Source organism: Hevea brasiliensis, chromosome 5 (genome assembly GCF_030052815.1).
Source record: "Hevea brasiliensis isolate MT/VB/25A 57/8 chromosome 5, ASM3005281v1, whole genome shotgun sequence".
NCBI classification, from domain to species: domain Eukaryota; kingdom Viridiplantae; phylum Streptophyta; class Magnoliopsida; order Malpighiales; family Euphorbiaceae; genus Hevea; species Hevea brasiliensis.
In genome coordinates this window covers 6999116-7009284 of record NC_079497.1, presented here as the reverse complement: position 1 = coordinate 7009284, position 10169 = coordinate 6999116, and the positions used below count along the sequence as shown (strand labels likewise).

Here is a 10169-nt window from a genome sequence, read left to right as displayed (position 1 = left end):
ACTGCTATGGAAGTGATGATAAGAAGGATTGGTGAAGGAACCGCAGAAAAGATTGATATTTATAGATCATGTCAGGTCCATTTGTCGGATAAATGATCATTACAATATTAACGCGTAGTACTCATGATCTTGCGTGAGAAACTTGACTTTTTTCCTAATCCATCAATTATTATTGAATTTATTAAATTTTTATTTATGCTTGATTTAAATTTTTATAAATTTTATGTGATAGAAAAAAACATATAGTATAAAAGATTTTATTTGATAATTCAATAAATTTCTTATTAATCGGGGACCAATTTCATTTTCAATACTAAAAAATAAAAAAGAAATCTGGGCTTGGGACCCCTTGGATTCGTCTCTGCCTCCATCAATTTTAGACAAATTTCATTTGTCAATTATCTTTTCCATATGACAATGAATGCTAACTTGATTTTATAATTTTAATATATTTAAATGTTCTTTGACACCAGTGTCAGAGAATGTATCACTCATAAATGTTACAGAGGTTTACTACATTGAAGTCTGATATAGTTAACAAACAAGAATTGGCAGTCTCTTGCAGGAAATGTAAGAAAATTTATGTCGCAAAGGAACACTCTGGATACATCCTACAAATGAAATTATTCTATTTTCCAAGCACGGAAACGGATTAGCAAATCTGATGCACTGCAATTCACTAGTGACCTTTTGAGAGAATTTCAGGAAATTCCAGCCAGGAGCCAGGTGGAGACTGAGCTATCTCTAGGAGAGGTATTGGCAAACTTCCATGTGTATTGGACGTTCTGAATTCTAAATCCAGCGACATCCTTGGGGGGAACAGCATTGGAGACCTCCTCCAACTCATCTTTTGTCTGCTTAGTTCTCAACGCTCCGTAATTTTCATCCAGATTTTTTATTTTGGTTGTTCCTAAACAATTCCAGGAAGGCATATATTGCAGACTGGAATCTGGTATGTTGATCTAAATATCTGTAGTTCAAATGAAAACATGACGTTGGACTTACCAGGGATGGGAACCACATCGTCTCCTTGATTGAGAAGCCAAGTAAGGGCAAGCTGAGCAGGAGTGCCTCCATATTTTTTGGCCAAATTTTCTACTCGAGTATAAAATACCTTATTCTGTTCTAGATTTTCTCCTGTAAACCTTGGCAGGAATCTCTGAAACGAGAAAAGGTAGACCAATAAGCAACAAGCAAGAAGAACTACTTTTGACAAGCATGAAATGCAACATTAAGGAATTAAATGTTAATTAAATACAGGTTTAGTACCAGCACAGTCGCTGAAGCCAAACTTTCCACAACTGCTTTGCCAGCCAAAAACCCCTGACCAAGAGGGCTATATGGAACTATTCCAATCCCAAGTTCCCTGCATTTTTTTCATAGTAAAATTTCGTCAGACCTGGTATAGAATGTTACTAGACTGATCAAAGGAAAAAATAATAAGAATGTTACATAAATACCCTCAAAGTGGGATTATTTCTTCCTCAATGTCATGAGACCAAAGTGACTATTCCATATGCACTGCAGCGATGGGATGGACTACGTGTGCCCTCTTTATGGTATCAGGGCTTGCCTTAGATAGTCCAATATATTTAATTTTCCCCTCTTCCACTAAGTTCTTAAGATCTCCCATCTGCCAAACCAAAAATTAATTTGATTAGAAACTAACTATGATAATACAAGAAGAAGAAAGGACATACAGTTTCCTCTATTGGTACTGAAGTGTCAATCCGATGTTGATAGTAGAGATTATTATTTTTATGTGGCTTGAATTTTAGACCAGAATTGTGACTCAATCCCGAATTGTAACTCAATCCAAAAGATTCGCGTTGTGACCCGATTGGGATAAAAAGTAAAACTTTTTCTCTCGAAGGTAGATTTTAGGGTCCAACTATGTCCTCTGTTATTCTTTTCTCTTTTCTTGTACTGTGTGCGATTGTGTGTATTCCTTAGATTTGTATATCTGTTATAATAGAGATCAATATATTCCATGCCAAGACGCTTTAGGCTAGCCTCACAGCCTGCACGAACATATTCAGGGTTGCCATTAAATGAGACGTTGCTAAAATCAGAGTTCTTGACAACAATACCGAATTTTGCAGCTAATTGGATCTTTCTCTAGGCAATTGCTTCAATGCCTGCAAGAAGAAGTACTATTTATAAGAACTAGCTTTCTTCTCCATTTTACAAGCTCTCTTCCATAAGTCTTTCTGGCGAAAACATACTAATTACTTTAAATCAAATAATTGGAACAGAAGAACTAATTACCTTGCCAAGCAAGAGCTCATTAGCGTGATGTCCATAAATATCAGCTGTGTCGAAAAATGTAATTCCTTTGTTGAATGCTTCCTTGATGATTGAAATGCCAATTTCAACTGGGACAGGGGTGTTGTACCAACCAGTAAGCCCCATGCATCCAAAGCCTAATTAGGACACCTGAAAGTAATTTTTTTTTTTTAAAAAAAAAAAAAGCGTTCTCTTTGATGATTTCTGATTCAAGAACTAGGAATGACAAAGAAGTGAGTGTGTATTACCTCTAATCCTTGGTTTCCCAGTTTCACCTTTGGAATTACAAGTCTGTGCTCCTCACTCATCTTTTTTTAACTCTCCTTTATACTTGCTTTCTTTCCTCCTGCTATATATGAATTGAGAGATGAGCGAGCCAAAGCTTAATTAATTCAAGTAACCGAAGAAAACACCAATATTTATAGATCCTGTCAAGTCACCGTGTCGAATATAGAATCAGAAATATGGCTAGTGACGCATTATCTCGTGTCAGAAGCTTGATTAGGGGAATGCTTACGCTAATCATATTATGATATTTCGTGTCAACATTGGGCCAATAGTCAAAATGGTCGAATGCTTGTCTCAAAATGCCGGAAGTTAGAAATTCAAATCCTGGCAGTCTATATATATATATATATGGTCATTGTTTAAGAATTGCTAGCTCTACGAAAAATTAGACATCCTTTCTTTGAGGTCCTAATATTTCTAAGTCCCATCGCATATTGCCTGCCAAGAAATTAGGGGTGACCTGAGAAAAATGTGATTACTTCTAAAAAATTATTTAATGTACTCGATGTACTTGCTCTATCGTTCATATAAAAGTAGAGTCTACTTTTCATTTTATGAGCGATTCACTTTTATACTAGTGAGAGAACACTAAATTTATATGCTCTCAGTGCACTGTGCTCTAAAACTTTTCTAACTTAGTAAGTATGAACCAAGGTTTTCTTTTCTTATTTTTATTAAAATTTAATTAAGATTAGTACTTGTAATATCATAAATTTAGAGGACATTAGTATTATTAATCAAAACTTTTTTTTTAAGGTAAAGATTAGGAAGAGCTCAAATGGACTATTACAAGATAGATTCAGGCTGTCCATCACTGTCGAGCAGAGCTAACCAAACGAAGATAGGGGAGTTGGAGAGGCCGATAATAATCTGAGGTCACACAATAATACCTTAAAAACCTTCTTTCCATATCTCCCGGTATGTTTTATTATTATCCCGTATAAAGGTGAATCATTTTTTAAAACAGCACAATGGAAAAAGATGGGTAAGATTTGAAGACAGATGACACGCTGACTACAGCAAATTAGTGAATAAATTAAAGAATGAATTTCATATTTGTTGCCAATAACATTTACATACAATGACGAAAATTCAAATTCTTCTTCAACGAATCCATATTACATTAGTTCCCAATATAACAAATTTTTTGACAAGGATTTGGGATTTGTCCTCTAATATCTCATGTTTGTTTTACGCACTTGTGCTTTGATATATTATCAAATAGAGACAAAGCTGTCGCAAATGCTTTTTTGTGATGAATTTTGTTGCCATAACTATTTTTAGCAACGATTTAAAATTTGGTTACTGAAATTATTAACAACAGTTATTAGGCGACGATTTGGAAAAATAGTATGGTTTCTAATTACTTTAGGCGACGAATTTGCAATTTTTTAAGCATGGTTGCTTCTCAGGCCACGACTAAGGCAAACAAGATAATATTATAAAAATAATTTAAAATACAAATTACAAACCAAAGGCTCCAAAAGATAAAGACATTGATATATATCCAAGTTTGTATTGTGCAAAAATCCCACTCCCCTTCATAAAGGTTGCTTTATTTCATTTGATTGCAAAAATGAAGGAAACAAATCATCCATGACCATGACCAGCTTGTCCTTACACAGTTATGTAGAAAGACATTTTAGGTTGAGACCTTGAGATCCTTAACTGGAGTATTAGCAAATTTCCATGTTGCCTGGGGTTGAATTGATCTGTGTCCAGCAACTTCAACCACATGCAGGAACAGCATCACTTATCTCCTTTATGTCATCTTTTGTCAGCTTAACTTTCAATGACCCAACATTGTCTTTCAGATTCTTAATCTTGGTAGTTCCTGTAATTATCAAACTCAAATAACAGAATTAAAAAGCAATTTAAGTAGTATACATGAGGATATTATATTCACTTTTTTTATCTAATTGAAAGGATTGAAACAATAATCAACTAGGTCCACTTGCAAATCAGGCTAATTAATTAACCATTCAAATGACTTGATGGTATATAGAAAGTATTCAAGAGAGTTGGCTAACTCACCAGGGATAGGAACCACATCTTCCCCTTGATTGAGAACCCATGCAAGGGCAAGTTGAGCAGGATTACATCCGTGCTTATTAGCCAAGTTTTGTATTCGAGTGTAGAAGACCTTGTTCTTTTCCAAATTTTCCTGGCTGAACCTAGGGTGTGATTTCTTTAAAAAGAGAAAATACATGATTATTGAGTTACTATTTTCCAAAATGCACTAAATATACCTGGTTCATTATAAATTCAAGATATAAGCATGTGGGTTTCACCAGACACATTATATCTTGGTTCCATGATGCATTGGATGTATACAAGAATTTTTCTGATATGTTATATAGTCTAGTAATATACTAGCAGAGTAATTTGTAGGCACACCTTCAAGAACTGCCTTGCCATCCTCTTCCAATTGGGCTATAGGCAACTATTGCAATTCCAAGCTCCCTGCATAGTTTTGACACTTAAATCTCCTCAATCTTACTATAAAAATTACAATAAAATATCTATATTACTGTATTGAATTTGCTGAGATTCAAAAATCTAATTAGCCCTTCTATAGAGCAGGGTGTAGATATAAATTACCTGCAAAGGGGGACTACTTCTTCCTCAATATCACGAGACCAGAGCGATCATTCCATTTCAAGTGCAGTAATAGGATGAACAGAATGTGCTCTCCTTATAGTGTCTGGACCAGCTTCTGATAGTCCAATGTACTTAATTTTTCCCTCTTCCACCAACCTCTTAAGCTCTCCCATCTGCCCAGTACCAAAAGAAGTTTTTATTGTTATTATTTTTCAAGGGCTCACGTAAAATTATCAACATTTGATTTATTTGTTATTGACGAAGAAGAAGAACTGCTTACAGTATCTTCAATGGGTACTGAAGTGTCAATTCTGTGTTGACAGTAGAGGTCAATGAATTCCACATCTAGCCGCTTAAGGCTAGCCTCACAGCATGCCCTCACATACTCAGGACTCCCACAGAATGTTGCAATTTTAGGATCGGAATCAATTCTTGCAATACCAAATTTTGTTGCTAGCTGAATCTTTTCTCTGGGCAGTTGTTTCAACGCCTGAGCTAAAAATAAAAATGATAATAATAGCATTACAAATTATATTTATGGATCCTTTTATAGTAAACCGAGTCTACACAAAGAATCCAAATAGAGAAACTATAAGAGAAGATGAAAAGTTGTATGGCATATATGCACTTACTTTGCCCATGAGGATTTCATTAGTGTGAGGTCCATAAGCATCTGAAGTATCAAAAAATGTAATTTCTTGGTTAAATGCTTCCTTGATGATTGAAATGCCAACTCCTTCAGGAACTAGGGCGTTGTACATTCCACTAAGCCCCATACACCCAAATCCCAATTTTGAGACGTACGAGTAAAAAAAAATCACAATTTATAAATTAAACAAATGAATAAATTAGTACATAAATAGCTAGCTATGACAATGATTTAATGGGTAAGCAATACCTCAAGTCCTTGAGTCCCGAGCTTTACCCTAGGAATTGCCATGGTAACCAGTCTGCCTTCCTAATTGCAATTAGCCTGCTTTCTAGTTTTGGTTTCTTGTTTATTTGCATTACTAAAATGAGAAATGGTATTTATAGCACAGAAATGTTATATAATTTTATTCTCTTAGGATGTCATTGCTTTGAATCATATTTTTTCAGGTGGTGTGGTCGCTGAGCATGTCATTAACATAATCACGTACCTAATATATATGTGTACCTTTCATAGTATGACAATATACAGAAGTTCATGGCTCATCAAAGTTGATAAACCAGGAATGGACACCATATCCTTTACTTAATATATATGTGTAAGCACCTATAAGATGATCTCTCATTGAGATTATTGCATGGTTCACCAAATACAATGCATCGCTTAATTACATGTATTTTTTTAAGTTGAAAAAAGTTAATTTTATATATATATATATATATATATATATATATATATATATATATTTGAAGTAGTAATTATAATTGCAAATCAATTATGAACCTTATTTAAAAAAAAAAATTCTCTAATTGATAGGCACAACCATTAAGAAAAGTATTAAACCCATAAAGCTGGTTCATAATTGATTTGCAATTATAATTACTACTTCAAATATATATATATATATATATATATATATATATATATATATATATATATATATATATATATATATATATATACATATTCAATCTTTAAGACTTGCCCGCTCTACAAAATTGACTATGGTCATTTATAGATCTTCCGAAAGATTTCCATAGCTCAATAGAATTGACTAAAGATTAGGGAAATGTGCATATAATGTAGCTTTAATTTATTTATTTATATTTATATTATAAAGCAGGTCAAGTTTTTCCTTAAAGTAACGTGATACTTTCTAAAAAGAGTTTAGTTTGCTAATTAACGTTATTATGTTAATGTTTAATTTTTTATATTAAATTTATAAGTTTAAGAATAAAATAATAAATTACAATAAATGACTATTGATTTGGAATTTAAAACTATTAGTTTATAAAAAAAATAAAAAATATAATTTTAATATAAAAATTAAAAATAAAATATTAAATGCGAGTATAATGATTATATGTTATAAATTTTAATGATTAAATTATTAAAAATAATTTTAATAAAAAATAAAATATTAAAATTTAAATTAAATGTAAAATGTTAATTTTTATTAAATTTATGCATATATAAAAGCCAAAAAGCAAAAGAATATTCACATATATGATTGGCATTCCAATTAAATGATGGTTTTATAGTTAAAGAAAGTTTTAAATGAGAATGAATTAATTTATGTGACTGAAAAGAAAATGAGACATCCTTTCTTTGAGATTCCAATATTTCTAACTCCCATTACATATTGCATGGCAAGAAATTAGGGGTCACCCAAGAGAAATTTAATTACCCACAAAGAAATTATTTAATACATCTGATACACTCATTCTCTCATTCATACGAAAGTAAAGTTTATTCTTTTTATTTCGTAAACATTTACTTTTATATGATTGAGAGAGTATTAAATTTATATTATAGAAAAGTATTAAACCCATAAAGCAAAGCACACCATAGTCCAAAAAAGCAAGAAGCCACCAAACTCTTAATTAACTAAAGATACAATTCTTTTCCTCTATGGAGCCTACTCCTAGCTAACTGCCTAACCCACTTCCAACCCAAGAAATCATCAATCTTAAAGACAAATTAACCTCCAAATTTAAAAAAATTAACAACCCAGATTAGGTAATTAACAGAAACTGTTGCCTATTTTTGAGAAAAAGAAATAAAGTGTGATAAGCAATAATTAAGATAAATATAGATATTATCTAGTCCAAGTTTTGATCAAAACCCAGATGGTTTTTGTCAATTGCCCATGCTTGGGTAGCTGAAGTAGAGCCAGAACCTAGATAGGCTTAGCCCAAAGTTAGACAATAATTTTTTATTCTTTTTATCTTTGGATGATAATAATATATATTTATTGGGAGATAATAACAATAATATATAGTAACTGTCAAAATCATTACCTTCATATTGGCCCATGATAACTACAAAAATTATTAAAGAAAAAAAAAATGACAACTTACTATCATTACTAATTGGGTCATGCATAATGATACTATTATATGGCTTTTGCCAACTTTTTTTTAATATATATTTTTTGTTAATTTTTTTTGCAAATTTTGTGCTCATCCAATGAGATAAATTTTAGAAGCTTAAATATTTAGCTGCATGAATTATGATTTTTGAAAGATTCCTGAAATGAATGGCTTGCATTATGGTGTGCATGCAAATGCATATATGTTAGCCATAATTAGGTGCAATTTAGTATTAGTAGTATATGTATATATGTATATACCTAAAGTATAACAATCATTTTATACATTTAAAAGTATTTTAAATTCCATTATTTAACAATAATAGTTATCCCACATGATTTCTAATTAAAAAAAAAAATTATACTAAATATAAGAATTTAGACAATCCTAATTTTAACTAAGTTTTGGAATTGAACAAAACTCAATCAATTTTTTCTACATGGTATCAACTGGGCACAAAGTTATGAGTGGACTATTGGAATCATAGCCCTCCAAACTTCATAGCTCTCCCTACCTTTAATTTTTTTAATTAAAAAATTTTAAATATATTTAAAAATAAAAATCTATATAATATGTAAGAATTTATTTATTAATAATTATAAGTCTGATATATTTTACTAACTGGATAGAATAGATTCAACAAAATAATTTGATGAATTTATTATTATTTTTAAGTGATATAATTTAGAATGATAATATTTTATATAATATATTTTAAGTATCTCTAGATGTAAATACTTTTTTAATTATATAAGTGAACATAAATAATTAATAAATTATTTTATAATTTTATTTGGTCTCTCAAATATTATAGTCAAGTTTCATCACTAATATCAAAGCCTACTTTTGTTTTGATGTTAGGCCACTCACAGATATTTATACTTATAAATTTCGCGTCTTAGATATTCATATTAGGACATGAGAGAAGTGTATTATTTCACTCCACATTAATTTAAAATAAAAGAATTATGCTAAATATAAAATTTCAACAATCCCACCTCTTAAATTAACTTTAGGTTAAGTTACTCTGTTATCTCTACAATAATTAAAAATAACATTCACTTAATAATTTAGTATTAGTAGTAGTGTTTATATTATTATTAATGTGGGTGGTCTTAAGTGCTGAACTACAAAAATAAACACTACCACTATGAAAAAATGATTTTTATTATTGAGAAAAAAAAGTGGGTATATTGTCATCTTATATAATTAAGTAGATTAACACACTGCTTATGAAAAAGACTCTTAATTGACATATTTTAATGAAGTGGCAAAACTGCCAATGGAGTGATGATGCGACCCTAATCCCTAGTATTGGTTGGCTATAAAGCCTAAAAAACCCAACATTTTCTATTTTTATATATGGATTTAATTTATTAATTTTTTAAATAAAAAAAAAGTGGGGAAAATTAAAATATTAAAAATTCAAGGCATTCCCTATATATTGGTAATTGATTGGATTTGCAGATAGCATTAGTGTGTGGCAAATGGGCGGCCTGCTCTCTATCGTGTCTTGAACCTTCAATACAGGGTAATTAAAATTAAAGAAGAAATAAAATAATGTAAAGAAGAAACAGAAAGGTCCAAATCAGACCAAAGTAAATGCAATTAAAAAAATTAATTTCATAATTTCCAAAGTCAGAAAGAACGCTTTACAGACTAATGTTCCAAATGTCACCTAATCAGTAGTAATGTCTTTAATAATTACTTGGGAGGTTTAACTGGCACCAATCAAAAGCAGACTTTACCACCCATTGGTTTCAACTTGCAGTTTCTTGAATAATAATAATAATCACATAACCCCACTTAGAGAGTGTTACAGATGCTTGCTTTACTTATTTTGCCTTCTCTCCTCTTCTTCAACTCTCTTATTCTTTCTCTTTTCCTTTTTGTGTGAACCTATGAAACCATGCAAAAAAAAAAAAAAATGGTCCCCATCTGCTACTTGTGTTTCATACTCTTTTTGGTTCTTT

At 31.0% G+C, this 10169-nt stretch overlaps 2 pseudogenes; both read right to left on the bottom strand.

Moving 5' to 3' along the window:
• Positions 1-4: 4 nt before the first annotated feature.
• On the bottom strand, positions 5-2594 carry LOC110656832 (perakine reductase-like; annotated as a pseudogene).
• A 1622-nt stretch (positions 2595-4216) lies between these two features.
• LOC110656774 (probable aldo-keto reductase 1) lies at positions 4217-6118 on the bottom strand (annotated as a pseudogene).
• Between the last annotated feature and the right edge of the window lie 4051 nt (positions 6119-10169).